The following is an 18222-nucleotide window of genomic DNA, read 5'->3' on the forward strand; positions in this document are numbered from 1 at the left end:
ATGCTTACTTACCCGGCCAGTGTCGCCTGATATGGCCACAAGGAACCAGGGGTTCCAAGTTGGAGGGGTAACAGCAAAACTGAAGCTGTGGCAGTTTTATTGAGAACAATATTTTTATGCCCTGGTCAGAAACAGAATATAATGGCAACTGCCAGGATCAACACAGTTGTAGTTTCCAGGATACAAGCTATATGGGATACACAAGATTGATGTCTAACACCAATTGTCCTGGCAAGCATCCATGCTTCCTTGGGAAGGGAACAGAGAAACACAAAGAGGCCCGGACACTTCACTGCCCAAGGAAGGACATCAGGTCTCTCAGGAACTGAAAGGCACATTGTGCACCAGGAGCCATGGACTCCAACCTGAGCAGCCTGTGAGGCAGCCTACGATGCAGGCCTCTCAAGGCAGCTCAGCCAAGCCCACCATGATGCCCTACAACCCCCTTTTCTATTTTCTAATTTTAGGGTAGGCAAGTCAATCTTTAAAGCATACGTGGAATAGCCAACCAGTCTCAAGCTGACAGTGCTTTCTAAAATCAAATTCTCAGACACATTCCTATGGAGCATAGTTTAGAAATCCAATTTAAGATAGAGAGATAATGAGCGAAACTCTTGGCCAGGCTTGTGTAGTAATGGAGGAGGGTAACTCATTTAACTTTGAATGCTGAGTGGTAGCATTTCATCACGCGAGGCCGGAACATTCTATAAGACGCCTACTACATACAGTCATTCTCCTCTGTTCCTCCACCTGCCCTTGCAGTCTCTCCCTCGGCTCGTGGCTTCTTTGTCACTCAGCTCCACGTGTCAATCTGGGACTGTGCTCTGTGCCTTTGCAGCCATTTTCAGAAAGTCCTTACCTATGTGTGGGTCTTGAAATGTTTGCCTAGAGCTGGAGAGGTGGCTCAGCAGTTAAGAGTACTGACTGCTCTTCCAGAGGTTCTGATTTCAAATCCCAGCAACCACATGGTGGCTCACAACCATCTGCAACGAGATCGGATGCCCTCTTCTGGTGTGTCTGAAGACAGCTACACCATACTTACTTATAATAAGTAAATAAAATAAGAAAGAAGGAAGGAAAGAAAGAAAGAAAGAAAGAAAGAAAAGGAAAGGAAAGGAAAGGAAAGGAAAGGAAAGGAAAGGAAAGGAAAGGAAAGGAAAGGAAAGGAAAGGAAAGGAAAGGAAAGGCAAGGCAAGGCTTGCCTTACTTTGCCCCAGCCCTTCAGAGTTTCTGGTATTACTTATGGTCTCTGATCCATTTTGGTCTTGCACAGCATAACAGGAATATGGTTGTACTATTTCACTTGTGGATATCTAGTTTTCCCAAATATTACACCAGATATTGAAGAGGCACTCTTTTTCCCAAATGTATGTTTTTGGTCCCTTTTCAAGGATTAGCTACATGACTTTTTATTCCTCAATCTTATATTCCAGTGGTTCTCAACCTGAGATTTGTGACCCACCTTGTGGGGTTGAAAGACTCTTTCACAGGGGTCACATATCAGATATTCTGCATATTGGGTATTCATATCAGGATTCATAATAGTAACAAGATCACAGTTATAAAGTAGCAAAGAAAATTTTCTGTTGGTGGCCACATAATGAGGACCTGTATTAAAGGGTCACAGCATGAGCAAGGCTGAGAATGGCTGCTCTATTCCACTGAGCTCCATGCTCTCTGCCTGCTCTCTGTGCAGATCTGGCTGTGTTGGCTACTAAGATAGTGTCAGATCAGCACTGCAATGTCTCTGAATGAAACGCAGTGCTGTTTCTGCTAAGAGCTGCTTTGGCTATTGGGGTGTCTTCTGAGCTTTTGTGAATTTGTTTTTTTTTTTTTCCTAGTTCTGTAAAGAGTGTCACTGGAATTTCACTGAGGACTGTGAGGGTTATGTCAGCTTTGGTTTTTAAAAGGACATTTTATAATATTAATTTTGCTGATCTATGAGCATTAGAAGTCTCTGAATCTCTTATTGTCTTCATTCCCTGGTTAGATTTATTCCTAATTTGGAAGATTGGGATTTATTTTGTTGTTGTTTTTACTGTGGTTTGATTGTGTGAAGTCATTTAAAATGTTTTTTTCCCTCCTGATTTTTTCTTTGCAAGTCTATGATTAGGTTATATTGTGAGACCCTGGCTTAAAGCATTTCTCCCTGGAAGGTAAAGCCCCTAAAACATTTCCCCAAGCTTGTTTTCCCTGATCTTTAAAAATACAGCTAGAAAGAAGCTCTTTGTTCTCTATAGCCAGCAAAAGGCTTTTTTGTTTCTATACTGTACAACCAGAGATACTGGCCTTCCTGTGCCGAGGACACAGAGATAAAAATTCAGAAAGAACTCACTCCTCACTCCTGCCTTGTAAATGTCACTAAGGACACCTGGAAGAGAAGAACTCCTCCCAACTCTCCTCCCAACTCCTCCCAATTCCTCAGCTAGCTGTTAAAAGCCCCCTACTGTCACCTCTTGGGGTCGAACTCCCCTGCCCTGCGAGGTGTGAGGGCTTCATCCTCAGCTAGCTGATAATAAAACCTCTTGCAGCTTGCATCAGGTGTGGTTTTCTCTCGGGATGGTGGGGTGTTGGCCAGTTCATCCTGGGACTTGAGCGGAGGCCCGGCATCCAGGGCCTTACAATATTATTTCTAAAAGCTTCAGTTTGTTTGTTTGTTTGTTTGTTTGTTTAGAGGAGGGAACTGATTGCTGTGTTGAGACAGGGTTTTATGTAGATCAGGCTAGCCTGGAACTCTGCATGAGTGCTGAAATAACAGGCTCACACCACCATGCCTCAGGCTCACACCACCATGCCTCAGGCTCACACCACCATGCCTCAGGCTCACACCACCTAGCCTCAGGCTCACACCACCATGCCTCAGGCTCACACCACCTAGCCTCAGGCTCACACCTCCATGCCTTGCTAAAACCACTAATGTCTGTTTGTCTATTTGTACCCTGCAACTTTGCTGAAAGTCATTTTCAAATCTATGAGTTTCCTTGTGGTATCTGGATTCTTTGCGGTGTAGTGTAGGTTCATATAATTTACAAGTAGGAATATTCTAACTTTATTGTTCCCTCATTGTAACCTTTCTATTTTGTTCTCTATCTTATAGCTTCAGGTAAGACTTCAAGACTATACTAAATAAGAGCAGAGTCAGGAACTCTGTCTCTTTTCTGATAATACAGGAAATGCTCTCAGCTTTTCCCCATGCAGTATAATGTTGACTATAGACTTGTCATGGGTTATCTTTATTTTGCTGAGGGACACTCCTTCTGTTTTAAGGTTTCTATCATTCTGGGGTGTTGGACTTTTTAGAAGCCTTTTCTAAATTTGTTAAGATGAACTTGTGATTTCTGTCCTTAACCCTATAAATGCCTTATATCACCACTTCCTGATTTGCTGAGAAACCACCTTGCACCCCCATAGTAAAACTCACTTGTTATGGTAAACAATCTTCTTCATGCGCTCTTGAATTTAGTTTGCAAGCATCTGATTGAGGATTTCTGTCCAACAGAACAACTGGTCTACAAATTGTCTTTGTTGGTATTGTTGTTGAGCCTTTATCTGGCTTGATATACCAGGGTAGTAATGCTGGCTTCAAAGAATGAGTTTGGTAGTGTTTCTTTGGAGAAAATAAACAATAAGCAGTAAAAATTTAAGATGATTTAAGAATATTATTTTTCACTAATTTAAAATACCCTGAGGTTGAGGCTAGAGAAATGGTTCAGGGGTAAGAGCACAGGCTGCTCCTCCAGAGGACCCGGGTCCATCACCACCAAACACACAGAAGCTAATGACCATGCATAGCTCCAATTCAAAGAAAGCTGATGCCCTCTTCTGGCCTCTGCAGGTACCAGGTGCATACATGGTCCACAGACTTACATGAAGGCAAAATACCCATTCACATTAAAATAATGGTGGTGGTGGTGATGGTGGTGGTGGTGGCATTTTTCGAGACAAGAGTTTCTCTGTATAGCCCTGACTATCCTGGAACTTACTCTGTAGACCAGACTGGCCTCAAACTCAGAAATCCACCTGCCTCTGCCTCCCAAGTTCTGGGATTAAAAGTATATACCACCACTTCCCAGCTTAAATAAATAAAAAAAAAAGTTCCATTAAAATCCCTAGAGTTTGTAATTTGTGTAAAGGAACTATACTTGATAAATGAGTTGTAAAACAGCTGTCATCTACTGTAGTAAAGGTTTTTCCCAGATAACTCTGTTGTGCTGCAAAGACCACTTCAACTCAAAGGTTACTTCAGCTGGGCATAGTGGCATATGCAATCCTACCATAATTCAGGATTCTAAGGCAGAAGGATCTGAATATCAGGTCAGTTTGAGCTACATGGCAAGCCTCTCAAAAAAAAAAAAATTCCAAATGGAACTGGTAATTAGAGCTTTCTTTTATGTGACTGATGCCAACGATCTTAGCAAAGACTACAGAGATGTACCTGCTTTTCTGAAATCGAGAAGCTGCTGCTGCTGCTGCTGCTGCTGATGCTGCTGCTGCTGCTGCTGCTGCACCTGCCTGCCTGCCTGCCTGCCTGCCTGCCTGCCTGCCAGCACAGTGCTTTTTGATTTTCTTCTGCAGTGCTACAGATTGGACGGACGCTCTGTGCATGCTAGGCAAGTGATCTGCAACTAAGCTACCAGTCTTTAAAGCCCTAGATCTTTAAAAATGCCATCTTTAACTGTTTTTGCAGAAAAACTTCATAAGATATGAGAGCAAAACCCATGCTTTTGACACCCAGGTATCATGCTTACAATAAACACGCGGGTCTCAGATCTGTAAGTCACATCGGTAATGTCTGGAACAAAGGTCTGAGTGCCCATGGAGACTGACGGTTAAACCTTGACTATAGCTAAGTACACGGATAAGCACCATCTGAGTTTGTAATGAGGAGAAGACATTACAAAATGATCCCTTCTTCTTGTTTGGTGGGTTTTTGTTTCGCTGTTTCAGTTTGGCTCAGTTACTGGGTTTTGAGACAGTCTCACAGCCCAGACTGGCCTCAAACTCACTATGTAATCAAGGATGGCTTTGAACTTCTGATCCTCCCACCTCTACCTTCCACATCCTAGGATTTACATGTGTGCACCACAGCACCAGGCCTATTAGACTTCTGAGCTGAAAAAAATCTAAATTTATATTTTTTGCCCTCATACCTAAAGAAAGTGGAGAAGATAACAAATTAGTTCTTTAAATGATGGTAGTATCTATATGAGTTCTGATTTTTAGGATACTATTGTGTAAAATGCCAAGAATTATGCTTTGTGGTAACTAAAGATCTAACTGTGTTACAAAAGTTCAACCCCATTACATGAAGTTCATAGAAAGAAAATATAGTAGATATAGATGATTAAGTTACCTAGGACCAACAGATCACTTATAGCAGTCTCAAGTTCAAACTTCAATACACACATATGAAACCAGAAGCCAGTTCTTCCAAAAATGTATGTAACGTTTCTATATGATTGTGTACACATGCACATGTGTGTGCAGGTGTCTGTAGAGGCCAGAAGAGGGCATCCGATCCTGTGGAGCTGGTGTCCTATGCTCCATAGGAACCACGCCATTGTATTGTGGGAACCAAACTCAGGCCCTTTGCAACTGCTGGGTCCGCTCTTCAGCCTGCTCTAGTTCTTTATGTTCCAAAATAGTGGAGGCTCTTAATAAATTTACAAAAGAACTCTATTCAAAGACCAGAGTCAAACCTTGCCCAAGCATCTGCCTATTTGTAAGGTCTTTTGAATGACGTACAACTTACAACTCAGACTAAATATCTACTATTATTTTTAGACTATATATTTTATTAATATAACTTTTATAAAATCATTAAGGCTATATAATTCCTAATGTAACAGGATTTAATTAATGTCTTAATGTGCTCTGAAAATATCTTAAACTTGGTTGCTGAGTTACTAAATACTATATATACACACGTAGATGTGGTATTTTTATATAGCATGAGTCATATCTCTGTAAGCCAGGAATCTTGCTTTAGTCACCTTTATTTTAAAATAAGTTTAAAATTATAATTTTAAAGTAAGATTTATAAGAACAGCAACTTTAAAGAAACTTTAGCATGTGTATTAACTGTATCATTTGTAAATAATGAAAACTAAATCATATTACAAAATATATTTAAAATGCAGTCACTTACATGAGTCCTTTTTTAGGATTTTTTTTATTCTTTGAAAGTTACATATTGATTGTGTGTATTGATAATGTCCACTCCCAGCCTCCTTCCTCCAATTCTCCCTCCTACCCCAGCTCTATCTCCCACCAAGGTTCATGTCTTTTTAATTATTTTATTAACAACAAAAAAATCTTAGTACTTACACGTGTGGTATATGTGCTCTTAATGAATAAAGAGTAATTCTTCCATTCTGTATTCAGAGTCTACAGCCCTGTGACCTATACCTAAGAAATTCTAAAATACGTGATCACCATAAACGTAACAAGGCAACTGCAGCTTAATTATTAAAATGTAACTCCTGATCTTACTCATGATTAAATTCTAGGAAAGGACTAAGCTTAGAAGCTCTTGGATAATCCCTACCATATTTCTCCTTGAGCTTATGATTTCTGAAGCAGTATGCTCTCTTCCTGAATGCTACTCCGACAGTGGCTCTTAGCTGAGACCTTCTGACAGCTAAGCCGGTTTTACAGATAACCTGGTTTCAGTGTTGTCAGTAGACACTGTCAAAATTATGTGTAAGTACTTCTGTTCCAAGATGCTAATTATCATTTTATTAATGGCTAACTGACTACGGGTTAATTTAACCTAAGGGCCACTGTTTCAAAAGCAAATTTTGAAAGAACATCTTTTGTTGCTCTACTTTGGCAAAAAAAATAAATAAATAAGGAAGTAGTGGGGGTTCTTTTTTCTTTTCTTTTCTTTTTTTCTTCCTTTCTGTCCTCTTTTTTTCTCCTATGTCGGAACAGACTACCACAGGGGCCGCACCAACCCCTGACAAGGAACCCAGTGATCAAAGACTCCAAAGAACAAAGTTCATCCAGGGCTGGGGAGATAATACTGTGAATAAAAACTGCAAACATGAGAGCAGAGTGTGCATCGATGCCCAGTAACACACAAGGGCTAAGTACGGCTGTGTGTGCCCGCAGCCCCAACCCCAGCATCAGCACCAGCCCTGGCACCGCACAGGAGGACACCCCCACAGGACACCCGCAGATCCCAGGAGATAGATCCCTGGCCAGCCAGTATCGCTGAAAGGATGAGCGGCCTTCTAGCTCAGTGAGGCCTTTGTCTCCAGGAAAGAAGGGACAGAGAGATAGATGAGTGACAGTTATAAAATTATAATAATTATGTATAAGCGAAGAGTTCAGAAAGGCAAGAACAAGTTTTACTTACTTGTAGAACATGCTAGGGTAACACACTATTATATTAGGATCTGTAGAATCATAAATCTCTTATATCAAAATAGTAGATTATTTAATCTGAGTTATAAATTGAACTTCATTAAAGAGAATTTAAAAGCAGGCAGATGCTGAAACAACCTTTAGTTTTCTTAAGATTTCACTAACAGTCAGCTCTGGCCTGTGTGCCCCTACACAGACATGTGCACTCACACTCGTGTGTAGTGTATGTGCACACGCGCACATGCGCACACACACACATGCACACAGGAAGATTTTGGAGCACTCATGTCTGTGAGGGCACAGCCACATGGTTTCAACTTACACATTACCTATCAGACCATCTCCATAGCCTCGTTAGCTACTATCAAAAATATGTGGGTAAGACTTGAAAAAAAAAGACAACAATGACAGATGTGGCTTGGCGATAGAGTAGGTGCGACCTACTTTTGGGGGAGGGTAAGTAAAAGTTAACGATTAGAAACAGGCCATTCTGAAATAAATAAACTAGAGGAGAATGATACAGTACATAGGATCACGGGGAAAGATGCTACCCAGGTAACAACGCTGAGAAAAAGGGGCTGACTGAAAGGTTGAAAATACACAATAACTCAAAACAGGATCAACTATCTGAGCAAAATCCAGGCTGGGATTGGCAGATTGGAACACGGCTGAAGGGATTAAGCCACAGCTGACCCTATTAGTCTAACAGTCAAAGACATCAAGGCACTGACAGAAACACAAGTGGTGCGCTGTACTGTCAGGGGCAGTGGGTTTATCATTAATGATGCAGCCTCAGCCATTTACAGTGCATGTGTGCCAAGTACTATGCTGGCCATTTCATACACACCAGCTCTTCTCATGTCAGGAGCTGAAGGTGAGCTACACAAGGAAAGAAAGAAAAGAACTGAGAGGTGAATGGCTTCTCTTCTGCTAACAAGCACACGGGCCATCACGTCCATTCTGGTTGCCTCTAACACTCACCCTGTGGCCAGTAACTTAGACAGGGTTTTACTGCTGTGAACAGACACCATGACCAAGGCAACCCTTGTATGGGTAGCATTTAATTGGGACTGGCTTACAGATCCAGAGGCTCAATCTATTATCATCAAGGCCAGAGTACGGCAGCATCCAGGCAGGCATGATGCAGGGGGATTTGAGAGTTCTACATCTTCATCTGAAGGCTGCTATGGAGAACATTGGCTTCCATGTGGTTAGGAGGAAGGTCTTAAAGCCCACGTCCACAGTAACAGACCTACTCCAACAAAGCCACACCTACTACAATACCTCCTAACAGTACCGCTCCCTGGGCCAAATATATACAAACATCAGAGCCAGCATCACCAAATATATACAAACATCAGAGCCAGCATCACCAAATATATACAAACATCAGAGCCAGCATCACCAAATATATACAAACATCAGAGCCAGCATCACCAAATATATACAAACATCAGAGCCAGCATCACCAAATATATACAAACATCAGAGCCAGCATCACCAAATATATACAAACATCAGAGCCAGCATCACCAAATATATACAAACATCAGAGCCAGCATCACCAAATATATACAAACATCAGAGCCAGCATCACCAAATATATACAAACATCAGAGCCAGCATCACCAAATATATACAAACATCAGAGCCAGCATCACCGGTAGTTTGTGTTCTGTTACAGCAGCAATCGGGAATCACAGTACAGGTTAAAGAAACACAAAGTTTCAATAAATGAATGGAACACCAAGGTGACTGTAGAAAGGGGGAGGGGTGATAACAAGCCAGATGCCATAAAACACCAATGAAGAAAGATTTTTTGTAAGGTCAGGACAAGAACAAAAAATAAAGACCAGGGTGCTGCAGTGACACCTCTGAGTCCTGGGTATGATGGAATTGGAGAAATGTACAGCTTCCTCATCAACAGAAACTACCATTTCAGATAAAAAGCTGTCTTTTGGCTAAGCCAAAAAGGCAAGGGTATTCTCAGAAAATGTCTGGGGAGCCCAGCCGCTAATTTACAAACTGACAAGATTTCATATAATTCATCCAAACAGAATCTCGTCAAATTGCCTGGATGCACATGATGGCTCTGCCATTTACCAGCAAGTAAGGAACTTCACCTCATTTTTGTCTATCAGGTAACCAGGTGGGGCTAGGGTGATGAGCCCTACCTCACAGTTTTGCTGAAACTAACGAATTGATATGTGAAAGATGATTAGAGGGACTGACTGGCAAAACAGCTCAGAGGTTAAGAGTACTTGCTGCTCTTGCAGAGGACCCAGATGCAGCACCCAGCACCCACATCCAGAGCATAACTCCGGGTCTATTGGATACAGTGCCCTCTTCTGGGCTACACAGGGACTTGCACATAAGGCACACATACAAACAAAACAAAGTAAAAACAATGAATCTTCATTTATAGGTCCAACTGAAAAAATCAAGCAAATGAAAAAGGAGACAGAAAGGTTAAAAGAGAAACAAGGAAAGAAAAGAAGCAGGGAGAACAACACATGACAACAGGCAAAAATGAGAGGGAGAGAAGACAGGCCCAGGCTCAGGACAGGGAGCACGGACAGGAAGGAAGTGCAGCCCAGAAGTGCAGCAGTTATTCTGTCCAGAGATAGCCCAGTGCCGGCCATAGGTGAAGGGTCAGCAGGCTCCTGAGAGAACAACCGCCTGGCCTGCGTTTGGAAACCTTCCATCAGTAACTCAGCAGTCTGAGAGACCCAAAAACGCTGGGAATGAAACAATCTCCTTAAAAAAAAAAAAAACAGAAATACAGTTTGTCCTCTCCATCTGGGGGGAAAAACAGCAGTCAAAATAAGAGAAAGCATAATGCTCAAATGAACATTCTAAATCGTTTCATTTTCTATTTTATGAGATAAATGTACTTGGAATCGTTTATCATGCTAACCAAAGGCACTTTTTCTCATTGGAGCAAAAATATGCCAAGACCATTGTAATTCTAACAGGCTGAAGTTTTAGCAATCTCTCAATCTAATAACCTTCTTAACAAAATTGCATTTAGCTTAAAAATGAATAAAATTCCATATCCATTTCTATGCACAAAGCTTCTCAGAGCAATTTCATTATTGTAAATGTAAATAAATGTCATATAAATTCAGTTCTCTGTATCTTCATAACCCCTAAGGCTACAGGATCATGCTAGGAAGAGTTGATGCTGTTTCTGGAAAACAAGATGAAGATAGGAAGGTGTGAACCAGAGCCCCTGAGGTGAAATAACTGACATCTCTCCAGGAGCCCCCACCATAAACACACAGATTCCAGAATGCAAAGAGCCCCCCCCTACAAAGATGGAATCTGGCCCTTCACCCAACCCACAAAGATGGGCCCTGCCTCTTCACCCCGTCTACAAAGATGGAATCTGGCCCTTCACCCAACCCACAGAGATGAGCTCTGCCCCTTCACCCAACCCACAAAGATGAGCTCCACCCTTCATCCTATGGGTACAAAATAACCTCTCACATTAGAAGGACAAAAAGAATTTGTAGCAGCATGGCGGCTTGTATAAAGACTGACAGAGAGGGAAGGGGACATTGTTTACTTTGTTTTGTTGAGGTCTCAGAATCCTGTAACAAAAGACAAAGTAACAAGAAAATGCACACAATTTTATTTAGTTTCCTGCACCTTGGAACCCTTCATAAGAAATTGAGGACCACGCTCTTTCCAGTTCCCCCCAAACCAGGTAAACCTGCTTGATTTTTTTTTAAAGTGGGTTTGACAATGTGGCTAGTTATAGAAAAAGAACAATTAGATTAAAATTCTGATCTGATAATATCAGGCTGGGAGAGCTTAGCAAGGCCTTCAGAGGAAAGGCCATTCGTTTCCTTCAGGGGTAAGGAAGACAGCATCTCAAATGTAAGCCAGACAGCCTGCTTCCAGGGATGGTTAGAAAATCCCTCCAAGTTTATAAACTTCTTCAGATGAAGGGCAGGAGGTCAGAAAATGACTGGCCACTTCTCCTCAAATTTGGTCTTTAGTTTAAAATGCCTTTGGATATGGGAATGTGCCTCAGTGATTAAGAGCACCAGCTGCTCTTCAAGAGGACCCAGGTACAGTTCCCAGCACCCACATGGCGGCTCACAACCATATGTAACTCCAGGTCCAGGGGATCGGATGCTTTCTTCTGACTTCCATGCGGATCAGCCACAGTCATGGTGCAGAGATATACAGGCAGGCAAAACACCCATATACATAAAATAAAAAAAAAAATCATTAGAGTAAATAAAATGTTTTAGGGTATGGACTGGAGAGATGGGTCAGAGGGTAGAGAGCTTACGCCAGAAGCATGAGAATATGTGAGTTCAGATCCCTAGTGCCAGTGGGAAGCTAACCACAACAGTGTACACCAGCAACCCGAGGGCTGGCTGTGCAGAGGCAGGTGGATCCCTGGAGAGCTCTTGCCAGCCAGCCTAGCCAAAACAGTGAGCTCAGGGTTCAGTGTTAAAGCAAAGATTCACTAAAGAAGACCCAGAACACAAAACTCTGACCTACACACACACACACACACACACAGACACACCACACACATACACACACACTCACACACCATAAACACATATGCATACCACAGGAACATACACACAAAAAATATTTTTGAGCATGATACCATAAATCCCATCTATGGAAAAGCTCATTAATTTAGACTCTATGTTTAAATGCACACAAGAATGTTTCCCAACCTTATACACTGAATTGTTAAACCACTTCTTTTTCAAACAAGGTCCAACTGTGTTGTCCAGGCTTCTAACTCATGTTCTTCAAGCAAGGCTGGAATGAGGTTCACACCCAGAGCCTTAACATTCCTTATTCTGATAATCTTCAGTAATAAGTTCAAACGGCAGCATCTAAAGTCATTTGATTTTTATAATGACTTTGTACTGCTTTAAGAGTTTAACTTGAGAACTAAGACTTCTCTCAATTAAAACTAGGTAAGCCATACTATTTACATCCATTACAATCTCTCCTGCTTTCCACTAAGTCTGACGAGCTCTGTCTCCACTGCTCCAGACAAACATTTAAGATGACTACATAGACACATGTATACACACACACACACACACATAGTTTATAACAGTTTTTAAATAATATCCTGCCAGATGAAATATATTCTTCTGAAAGTTAGGATATACCATTTGAACAAAAAGTTATGATACAATATAAAAACATATATTAACCTATTGTATTGATGCCATTAGGTAACTAGTCAGATGTGTGCAGGCTTAGAGGATATTAGGGCGTAGACCCTTTATAAACAAAGACTAGAACTCCATGACTCTAATTACTGTTTGAGGAATGAGACCTGAGTCATATGTCTAGCCCTGGGAGGAGATAGGACATCCTGAATTTCCCTGAAGGTCATGGATAACTATCTAAACCTGGTTTTATGAGTCCTAAACCTTATAAGGTCACGGTTTAGCAAAATATCTGATGAACAGCCATTGAGTCTACCTAACAAAGCCAGTCACCCAGGCAGGGAAATGTCCCTCAGGAAGGTGGCTGGTGCAGACACCTTAGAAAACCAGTCTTGCATATAGAGAGGTCGGCCACAGCTCTGGCCGCTGCCCACTCTCACCTCCACAGTGCTTTCCATTACTCGGCAACAAGCCATATCTACCTGTGTGTCTTCCTTGGCTTCTTTCAAAGGGGTCAGGGGACTGAGGGGAGGCCAGAGAGAGATCCCAATAAAGATGCTGTCGGTCTTCAGATGCCTGATTCTGAAGAATTCCTTTAAAACCAAATTTAGAGACTGTGGATGGAATTCAGTGCCAGGAATATACTTGTAATGGCCAAGGCCCTGCGTTCAACCCCCGATGCCAAAATGTAATCCAATGAACAAAAGAAATAAAATACTAAAACTTGTCTACATTCTGACTATGCGAATACTCCATGGAAGGCGGAAGCAACCCGACTCCAGTGCCTGTTGTTTTCAGGGCAGTGCCTGATCCCTAACAGTTGGCATCGTAGCACGCATACACAATGTCAGCAGTTGGAAGCTAAGGCAGGAGGTCCACTTGGAGCTCAAGGCCAGCCCGGGCTACACAGTACCAGGCAGGGCTACAGAACAAAACCTTTTCTCAAAACAACAACATGAATAAATAAAATCTTCTGCTTCAATGCGTAAATAAATGAAAATCTCCCATGACTATTAATATGTCTGGATTTCTTGTGAGCACACTGGAAAAATACAAAGAAAAGCAACAGTATAATACATGACAGGTTAAAAGTAAGCTTAACAGCTGGTGATGTTTTCCCTCCGATTTCTATTTTTTGTATTGTTTTAATGAAATTTTCAGAGTATAAATACTCCTAGTCCATCTGGAATAAGGAAAGGAATTACAGGGGCAGTGGCCTGTGCTAAAATGACGAATGAGCATGCGCAGGCTCTTGCAGGGGCAGTGGCCTGTGCTAAAATGACGAATGAGCATGCGCAGGGCTCTTGCTCCCATGACAGCTGGTGAGAGCTCACATTCCTCGGCACACAATGTAGCTTTCATCGATACTGGAAAGTATTTTTGTGGGAATATTTGCAGCAAATGGATGGAATTCTTGTTGCAAGCCCCCATTGAATTATTTAAAAGGACAATGACTGACTGACTAATTAGAAACGTTCTGGTGATAGTTACATTACAAAGGAAAAGACTCAGACTTAACATTTTCTCTCGAGTCAGAGAGAAAATACAGTGTTGCCTGTGGGCATTGGTTCTGGAATGATCTGCCCTCACAGCTCTGTGAGCTGCCTTCCCGTCTGCCAGCTAAGGCGCTTACATCCTATTTGCCTTCTAAATGCTATTGCTCAGATGGCTGCTTGTTCATACTTTGTCCGACCCTACCCCAAAACAGGACTTAAGATGATTATAAACTAAAGGAAAAGAGAGAAAGGAAGACTAAAACTAGGAAGACGGCTGATGTCCTACAGTCTAAATCAAATAAACTTAAATCTAAGTTCTCTCACAGGCAAGTCTGCCTCAGAAGACACAAGTTAAACATCCGACATTCAACAAATAAAAAAACATTTTGCTTAAGAAAATGTTCTGGTACTGAGATTAAAAAATAAGTTGGGCATGGGGTGGGACTATAGCTCAGTAGAGTATTGTCTAGCACACACAAAGCCCTGGGTCTGTCCTGAGCGCCGGGCCTGGTGGTATGTGTGGAAGGCAAGACCATCCTCAACTACACAGTGAGTGGGAGGCCAGCCTGGGCTACATGAGACTTTGTCCCAAAACAAGATTACAAACAAAACAGAACGAGAAAATTCCAATTATCATCTTCTTTTTTTTTTTTGGTTATTTAACATATTAAAACCTAATAAGCAACATTTACTTTTAAATACATAGATAAAATTTCTCTAAGCCGTGAAAGTGAAAGATTTTGAAAGCAACTTTGTCATATCACGTCTACAGAGACATGGTTTTATTTAAGTAAGTTTTCAATTTTCTGATGGTCTGATCTAGTCTAAGAAAAGGAAAACTGAAGAAAGCATTTGATGAATGCACCTAGCAAAGGCACTGTTAGAATCTTCTCTCTAGCCTGTCCTTCAGCAGGTACCCTGTGTTACCATTATAAATGATGCCCCATTAGGAAACTGGGTACTTCAAACTTACCTACTTTTATTTTTTACATTTATTTACATTTGTGCATGTGCATGCACATACATGATCAAATGTCACAATGACTGTAGGGCAGTCAGAGGACAACCTGCAGGAACTGGTTTCTCTCCCTCTAACATGTGAGCCAAGAGAATCCACTCAGATCATGGGGCTTGTGGCAAGCGCCTGTACCCACAAGACCACCTCACGGGCCTCAATTATCTACCATATGTTTATATTGATACTTTCTCTATCAACCTTACTGAACTCTACACCGAGCTTTAACGGTCTTTCTTCTTCTTTGAACTTCTATCATTTGTTCTGCTTTGTGAGTAATGGAAGAATATTCTAAGAATCTCTGTCAAGAATAACACCCCTAAACTCCCAAAATTCAACCTACTGTTCTCTGGCCATTACTAACCCTTACAGCTTTCTCATTTGTAGGTTTCTACTAATACTAACCTTCAGCCCTCTTGTCCCAGTCTCCCAATATTAACCTCTCTCCATCCTACTTCACTCTCTAGTAGAAATCAGATAACATGCCATCAGACGCACTTAGCACTCTGTGTCAATCTCCACGCCTCTGGTCCCTTTAATTCAACTGCCTGTGAAGGTCAAGCATGCATTAACTCAGTTTCCTCGCTCCACTCCATGCTTAGAATCGTACCGAGAAAATAAGAAAGTAGGAGTTCTGGAATATCATCCTAAACACACTTGCAGTGATGTCCCATCCCATCATACACAGCTCGCAAAATTCCCCTCTCTGTTTCCCTTGCCCACTACTTAAAGCTTTTACTATTAGTCTAAAATCATTCTGCACTCTTTTTGGGGTTTTTTTTTTTTTTTTTTTGGTTTTTGGTTTGTTTTGGTTTTTGTTTTGTTTTGGTTTGGTTTGGTTTTGTTCACTTAGTAAATTAATTTCCTCTTACTGATACTCCTAGGTGTGTAATTTAAACTCCAACAAAACTATACTACAGGCCAGGTGGCGCAGTCAGGAGAGGTGCTTGCCGTGAAAGCCCGGCAGCTTATATTCGATTCCCAACAGCCATGTAAAAGCAGGAGGAGAAAACTGAGGCCACAGAGTTGCCCACACGACTATTAATTGACCTCCACACAAGTGTGTTGCACGTGCACTTCCACACAAGTGTGTTGCACGTGCACTTCCACACTGACACAGAGGACAGACAGAATATGTTGCAAATACCTAAACTAACTGCTCAGCTCAGTGCTCCATCTCCTGTGAAAATGTCCCTGAAGTACAAATTTCTGGTTTCTTTAAAAACTCATGTCATGTTATGTCATGAGATGTTTTCTGGAAACTATCTTGTGAGAGGGCATGTGATGTTTTGCTGAAAACGTACACCTGAGAGGGGCCATGGTGTTTAGAAAGAACATAAATAGAACCCCACAGACAGTGAGAGGATGCCCTTGATTGCTATGCCATGTACTACTTTGGTGGTCTTCGTTCAGGACGTTCTTGCATTTCTACGATGTGCAGTGCTTCACTGTTCTTCCCTTGTCTTTCCTGGTTTTCACTTTGTAGAGAGAAACACCAAAGGGCTTCTCGTGGCACTCTGGCCGCTAATTTTGGCCACTTCCACCGACTGGTGCCAATTCAGTGGAGCCTTGCTCTTTCTGTTGTATACTGCTATTGCTTCTGGCTTCTGGTTCATGTTTGGTGTTTGCTATTGGACTGGCCTGTTGGTATTGAGGCCCCAAGGAACTATTTATAAACAGGCCCACAATTCCATTTTCCTATGAACCTTCTCTCTCCCCTACCTCTGGTTGGTGGGCTAGAAGGGAGGTTGAAGCCTTTATGAAAAAGTAGGTTTTGAAAAATCTAAGCCTACAGTCCTCCATACATAAGCTTCTCCTACAATTCCTTAGTGCACGGCTCCACCTCAAGGTCTAGACATCATTGCCTTCCATGACATCCACTCATCTATGTGTTCTGTGAAAGACTATTCCTCAGAGAACCAAGAAGTGCATTTCAGTGTTTGTTTATCCTAAGCAACTGCTTAAGCAAAGTAATGAATGGTCCCACTAAAGTGCAATCCCTTCACCCTGGAATTATATAAAAGAAATGAGTTTAGGAGAAATGAATTTAGGGAAAATAAATTTATCAAAATCTTAGTTAAGACAAATTTGACTGTAACATCAATAGCAAATTTTACATTCACTAGATAAAATGCTCATGTGTAAAATATTTTTTCACATAAACAATAGAAAAAATCTTTTACTGAAAGTTAAACAGCATTTTGCTTAATATACCTGAATGGATAGTGACTAGACAAACTTCCGCTCCTCCCGGGACAGTATTGTTGGCACCACTGCTGTGCCTTCTATAGTCACAGACAGTCTGAGTAGTGAGAATCCTATGACAACACTGCCACTCACAAAACACTAATCTCACATTCTCTTTTTAAATTTTTTATTGGTTCTTTGTGAATTTCACATCATGTACCCCAATCTCACTCACCTTGCCCTTTGCCCTTGAACATTACCCCCCAACACAGAAAAACAAAAGCTTGCTGTGGACACTGTAGTGTGATGCCACGTGTCCCAAATGTGTGCAACTGTTCACTGCAATGACTCCTTGGTCTGGTACGAGGCCTCTGGCTTCTGCTACACTATCAATACTGGCTCCTCACTAGGACACCTTTTTGGATATCCTCTGGTTGCCCTGTGTCATGGAGACCCTGTAGTTTTAGATCTGTAGGACCGGCCCCTTCAAGTGCTCCAGCAGTTCATCTATGAGGTAGGTAGATGTTGGGGTGGGTCAATTCAAAGTCCTGGATCTGGGCGTAAGAGGTAGGTATCTGAGCTGGTCAGTCCACAAGCTTTTACAAGCTCGGGCCCTCCAGGCTGGCTCACCCACAAACCCCACAACCAAGGGCAGCTCTACCCTGCTGCCCAGGTGAGGTACTGGCCTGCTCTCTGAGTGTTACAGCTGGTGAGAGGCACGGCCAGTTCTCCCACTCTCATAACCTCGAGGCCAGCTTTCCTGTCTTCCATAGATGACAGAGGATGAGAAAGAGGAGGAGAATGTCTCTCCCTCATCCTTCACACCGCCCAGCAGACAACAGGCAGGGCCACCTCTCCCGTGCTCACACCTTCCGGATCCACATCAGGATGAGCTCTACCGTGCTGCCCAGGTGAGGTACAGGACCTGCCCTCCCAAGTGCTCCAGCAGGGGAGGGGCAGGAGCAGCTCTCCTGCTCTTATGACCCCAGGTCCATGT

General features: G+C 42.1%; 1 protein-coding gene across 4 annotated transcripts in view; it reads right to left on the reverse strand.

The window, feature by feature from the left end:
- Akap7 (A-kinase anchoring protein 7) overlaps positions 1 to 18222 on the reverse strand; it is a 119416-nt gene that overhangs the window by 71161 nt on the left and 30033 nt on the right. The window lies entirely within an intron of this gene.

Source organism: Mus caroli, unplaced genomic scaffold (genome assembly GCF_978045245.1).
Source record: "Mus caroli unplaced genomic scaffold, Mus_caroli_1 scaffold_9, whole genome shotgun sequence".
Lineage (NCBI taxonomy): Eukaryota > Metazoa > Chordata > Mammalia > Rodentia > Muridae > Mus > Mus caroli.